Source organism: Egretta garzetta, unplaced genomic scaffold, assembly GCF_000687185.1.
Source record: "Egretta garzetta isolate BGI_Z169 unplaced genomic scaffold, ASM68718v1 scaffold81, whole genome shotgun sequence".
Lineage (NCBI taxonomy): Eukaryota > Metazoa > Chordata > Aves > Pelecaniformes > Ardeidae > Egretta > Egretta garzetta.
Window position 1 is genome coordinate 8,691,780 of NW_009258671.1, and position 6,581 is coordinate 8,698,360.

Genomic DNA, 6,581 nt, shown 5'->3' on the forward strand with positions numbered 1-6,581 from the left:
CAGCATCCCAGGCATCCCACAAATGAAGGGCAGAAACAAGAGCTAGACCATCCAGCCCAATCCCTTGCAGAGATAATGTTCTTGCAGTTGAGGAAATTCACTCTTATTCAGCCAAGGCAGGTAATGGAAGCCAGGTTAAGCAGGCCACCATCTCTGCTTGTGCTCTCTGTATCGCAGCTGCTTTCCCGCTTTTACCCTTACTGCTCCCCCCAGCCCCACGGAGACGTTGGGTCTCTGCTGGCTCCTCGGCCTATGCTTTCCAAGAATGGCACTGCCCCAGCCCCTGGGGTGAGTTTACCTGAGCATTTCCCAGGTATCTGCTTATACTCTGTGGTCTGAGACAGAGAGCTAGACCTTCGGTCTGATCTGCAGCCGTTTTGCGTGTTGCTGCCGTTGAGCTCCCGAGCTGTCCCTGACAGAAGATGGGATGTGGATGTGTGAAGAGGGGTTTTGGGCTGCAGATATGAGGCAGGTTTAGGAGCCTTTAGGAGCCCCTAATGAGAAATTTCTCTAATTTCCCTAGCACGCAAAGTGTAGCTAATGCTAGAGTTTTGACCAAACCAAGAGTGGAAAGAATCCTAAAGTCAAAACAAGTCAAGGAACAAGGCTTCTCTTTCTCCTCTGAAGAGTTTAACCCACAGGCCAGTAGATTTATTTGACAAAAGGATCAGAAAATCTGATACACACAGACAGATGCAGACATGTATAAGATACAGAAAGTAGTTACCTGTAGGCATAAGGATGACAATACAAACATACTGATGTTTGTCCTCGCAAAGGTGGGAATGTCAGTATAAGCACTGAAGTGCTGGTTTCTATGCCATCATGTAATGATCCATTTTTGACCCTTGATAATGTATGGGGCAAACTTACTTATCCATTCAGCTGATGAGCACAGATCTGCCCCTGTGAGGCACGGTGTTGCGTGGATAGGCTGCAGGTGTCTGAAATTAGCTGAGATCTTTTCAAGACCATCTAACAGCCTGCCTAGGCTCTGGCTGCCCCTCCAGAAAGGTGTGTATCTTCTATTGCTCCAACATCACATCTGCCAGCCTGGTCTGGGTATCTGGGGCAGCCTAAATCATCTGCTATGGCGCTGCACATCTGGGTCCAGGCACCTGGATTGCTCCCCTCAGGAACTCTGCGGGAGCCTGCATTCGGAGAGAATTATGGCCAGGCAATAGTGGATTTTCACCATTGGGAAGGCCAACACACTGGGGAAGGAAGAAAAAAAATAGATTATATATGGATTGCCTGACTAAAATGCTACCAGCTGTGCACGGGAGCAGGGAGTTTTGTTACTGCTAGAAGGAAAGGGAGTAAAATGCCCACTTTGTTAGTTGGGGGAAACCAATTTGTAAGTTCAAATCTGCATTCAGACCAAAGTCCAGAGTTATTTGGATGAAAGGAGTGAGTATAGCCAGCTGCAGAGACAAAAACAATAGCCAGTCGGGACTGGCAGAGAGCAAGCTGAAGCTTTCAACCACCAGCTTCTCATTTCTTGGAGCATTAAGCCTGGAAACAGCTGTCCAGGAGGGAATTAGCGCACACAGAAGCTGCACTTGGGAGCACTGAGGCTCTGTTAGGTAGTGAAGACACTCGGAGTAGGTTAGATTGCAGTGTGCTGGAGGAACATCTGTTTGGGGGAACACCAAGAGGAACAGAAAGAAAAAGACAATATAATGTCCAGAAGTTAAGTTTTTGACAGTATTGTCAATTATTTGAATTACTGGGTTTCAAGTAAAGTTCTCCGTGTTCAGCTGCTGGTGAACCCTTCCTGCTGCTCGCTGCGGGCAAGGAGCTGTGTCGTTGCGGGAGGTGCAAGGAGCTTGCATGCAATGGATGCTGTAGCGGAAAAGGGCCGGTTCAGTGGCCATACTTGATTTAAAGTGGTGAACTGCACCAAAGACAGCGTCTATGATGTTGTAAAAGAAGCATCTGCATTGCTCAGGGTTATTTAAGAACTATCTTTATTGAATCACTCATTGGGTCAGTGACGTGAATTTAACAGCACAAACCCCTCCCGCTCACTTCCTTTATCTCTCTGCGTGATGTATTTTTTTTGTCCTGAAAAATAAAAATAAGTGGTCCTGACAACAGCAGTCATTTGAAGATATAAAAATGCTGACGGACAGAATTGCTCAGCAGCAGACACCAATTTTGCACTTAGGGTTGCAGAGGCTACAGAGAGCTCCAAGTGCTGCGTTCCCAGTGAGGATAACATCATTGATTTATTTCGTAATTTCACCTGCCTCTCACTGATAGATGGCTGCTTATTTTGATCCCTGGAAAACAGTTCTGCACAATAACGTAGGTGCGCTGAATGCTCCAAAGGTCAAGCAGCTTGAGCATGGGAAAATATTTGTGAATGAGGCCCAAAAAAACTACTGAAAGAGGTGATTTCTGGCTCAAAGATTAGTCTTCATTTAGAGACTGAGAATTTATTGCTGCCCAAACCAGCATTATCAGCTTTCTGTCAGCAACAATCATCAGGATTTCCTTTCCCAATCAACGTGAGCTGTGACCTCATCGTCGCAAAGGTGAAACCCTGACAGGGATTAAAGGCTAATAGAGAGAAATGAGGTAGCAGGGCTAAACAAAGAGGAGCTTGTTACATGGCAATAGCGAACTCGGGCAGAACGTTACAGCTGAAACATGAACCGCCCGGCCAAAGGGGAAAAACAGAGTATTTTTAAGAAGAGCCTGAGTAACGCTGGGTCTCTCCGTCTTTCAGTGGCGAAGGAAGGCAGACTGCCATCCTTGCCATCGGAGACTTTTGAAGCGGGATTAGCATAGCCTTGTGGTTTGTCAAGTGTTTAATTGCAATTCTGCAGGGACGCAGCCTGGAAGACACTGGAAACCAATTTAACAATCATGCCTATCATTATACACACCAAACTGCTCCTGTGCACATATAATATTTAGTAGTCTGAAACACAGATGCCAAGTCTGGGAGCAAGGTTTAGAACACGAACAGTGATGAAAGGCAAATACATGTCTGATATTCATCAAACCAATTTAATCCACAGCTGAATACGGAAAAGAGGTAAAAAGGATTTTATGTTGTTGATCTGTGAGTTATTAATTTTTTTCACTCACTCCTTCACTTTCTGGAACCAACAAGTGAGGATATTTATTCGGTGGGGTAGGGGGGGAGGATTCTCCTCTCTTAAAGGTCACTCTTGGCTGCTGCAATATATCTCTTCATCTTAAAGCTCACCGCAGACTTGATTCAAGTCCCAGTGGAAGCAGTCTGTGCCATACCTTCCAGTGGGCTCTGGATCAGTCCCTTCAGCAGTCTCCAACATACCCCTGGTTTTTCCAGCAGAGATAGACTTGTGCTGTGGTCCAGATCCAGGTGTTTTGGAACTTCATGGCATCCAGGTTGCTTTCTGCATGTTTCAAATGTCTTCACCCCACCAATACAGGGTTCCATCTCCTCCTCCTCCTCTCTGCTGGGCCCTCTTTAAAAGGGACCATATAATTTGAACTCCCATTGGAGCACCAAAATTACCTAACAGGGCTGAAGGTACTCAGCACCTTACTGCATGAACTCTCCAGGTTGCAATTGCTCCCAAATATGCAAGTGGAGGATTAGACACCAAATCAAACTCAAACATAGAAGAAGAGTATTGAATTTGATGTGAACCTGTTGTATTTGACATGGTCTACTTACATGACATCTCCATCTGGCACAATGATTTCAAGTGGACCTTAAGCAGAAAGGCCAGACGAAAACGTTTTTATTATGATGGTGATTGAGTATATATATTGGAGTCCTTGCTGATACTGAGCAGCCTTCAGAAACCACTCAGAATAAAAGTATCTCCAGCTTAATGCATTTTAGGACTTTCTGTGAGGAATCAACACATCTTTAAAACCTCCAGGGTGCTTTATTCTTTATATTTTAGGGATTAATGTCAGCCACAAATACAACAAGGTTAATCTTCTCTAGTAAAGGAATAACTAACTCAAGCAACCTGGTTGTTCCCCAGCTCCCAAAAGGTGGAGCTGCAGGAACAGCCTTCAGCTGCTTTTGGAATGGTTTTAAGCTTGGTCTGAAACTCGAAGTCACGTGCAGATAATCCCCAGCCCACGGGGAAGCATTAAGATGCAAGGTTCGTATCTGCAGAGGGTAGTCCGACAGAAATTTGGTTCCTAACTAACGATAAAAACACACAGCAGCTTTTGGAGGCTGGGCAAAGTCAGTGCCCTTTCTGGGCTGAATTGTGTGGTTTTGGCATGGCTGAAACTTTTCATTCAAGGGCATTAAAATATTTAATTGTATGAAAACCTTGGAAATATTAGGATTTAGCAATGCTATGGCTTGAGCTCTATTTTTTTAGTGCTATCAGGCTAAGAAATATGAAGCCTACTGGGGTAGAGGTACAAAGAGTCCTGTAGTAAAACCCAAAGCTGTCCAACATCAAAAGGAGGGGAAATTTAAGTAGGCACAATGTAATTACCTTAACTGGAATCAGGCCAGGAAAACAGACTGGGATCTTTATTCTCAATGAAAACTGCATGGATTTAGGCTTGGCAAACTAATTACCATGAATAATCTATTAATTTATATGGTCTCTTGTTTTTAATTTCATTTTTAGTGACTGACCACCTGCAAACAAAGTTAATTTTTCTCTTTTCTTCCTATCTTCAGCTGTGATCAAACACTCATTGAGATCCATTTCAGTTGCTGCATTTCTGCAAAGCTCTTCTGTTTCATTTATTTATTACTCATGCTGTTTCTGCTTCATGGATGACTGGATCCCCAGGCGCAAAAAACCTAAAAAGATTTCAAGATCTCAGCCTACTTAAATGTGAGGTTTGACTATTTTTACCAACACCTGGGTTTGGGGGAGGTGGTTTTGCAGACTTTTACAACATGGGAATATTTTGAAGACAAAATCAACAAATATCATGTCACTTGTTAACGTGTCTTCATCAGGAATGAACACTGGAGGTTTCACACTGGCATATAGCATAAAGCATCTGTATCTCTCTCAAATTATGGGGCGTGCTGGCACCTTAATTCCCACACAGTCCTGTGAAAACTCTTATCCTACAGAATTAAGATACGTTCCTTCAATATATTTGGCCTGCTGTGTTTGAATACATTTTTATTTGTATTATAATAAACTCTAAAGCATGCCAGCTAGGGAAAATAGTTGTGCTTTCCACAACATAACCTATTAAGGGCAGAGATCAGCATTACTCGGCTACAACTACCAGAGCCCTCCTCGTTTCCTCCCTCTCTCTGCAAACACACTCTAATTTGGAGTGAGCTGGAACTATTTTTTTCACTATATATATTGAAGACAGACTTGGTGTTTGTATTGGCCCAGGGCCTGACATGGCATTTGTGAGGATGAACCACAAGCATGCGTACTCCAGCTAAGCCGAGCTAGGAAAATGTGCGCTACAACCAGAAACTACCTTCTCCTCTCACCCCTCCATTTCCAAACCGATAAGGCAAGGACAAAAGCGCATTTCAAGCTTCTCCTTTCCTTCTAACTTGTAGCCACATCTTCCTCTCTTGAGTCCCACTGCTCTGGACAGGCACACATCGAGACCACATCACAGCGCTAGGGGCCATCAGGGCTGCGTGAGCAAGCTTTTGGGAATGGCTTTTGCAGGGGCGAGAGGGGAGGAACATGGATGTGGTCGTAAATGGATGGTGCTTTGGCTTTTTTCCCAATAATTTGCAAGGCAACATAACTAAGCTTTGTGGGGGAGAAGATAATATACCCCTAATATGGGTAGTAATTGAGCATGTTCCCAACTGGAACGAGGAGGAGAGAATGCCCCAAGGAGGAGATTATAACTCCATATCCCAATTTGATCCCTGGCATGGATAACTCTGCCCCTAGCCCCAGCTAGCAGTAACTCACGCTCACACATTGCAGCAAGCAAAACTCCACTGCATTATACAAAGACAAGTTCTGTAGTAAGATTAATCCAAAATGGTGTGATTGAGCGGTTTGGCGCATGAAGCAAGCAACTAGTGAACTGCAGAGCCTTTGACTTGACGGCCATCAGTTCAGATCTCACCTGAGCTGGTAGCAGCCAAACTCCCCCAGACAGAGACTTGCCTGTTCTTGGGCATCTTTCACAGGGAATTGTGGCTTTCTCGCTACTACCACAACATTTAATGCAAATAACACCTCCCTGCCTGGTAGCTTGTCTGAGGTAGACTGGTCCTGCACCAACAGAGCCAATAATTGATCGTATTTCAACTGGCACCATCTTATGGTTCTACCTTTTCTGAGGGTTATCAATGGAAGTGCTAGAAACCAAATGTCAGCTGAGACCCAGACTATTTCTGTCCTCACTGCTGCAGTATGGGAAAAGCTCCTGTGATACTGCCCTGATGGTAATTATGCTGTACTCATTCTACAGCCAAACCCGGACATTATTTTCCAAGAAATTCACATACTGGCGATAACGAGGAGGTGAAAACTGTGCTAGTGTACATGAATCAAATCTGATTTAGAGTGTAAGGGCTTTCCAGGGACCGGGCACTACAGAGCAAACCAGCCCAGGCTCAGTCCCTGTGCATTAACAGGGATGCTTGGAGCTGCAGG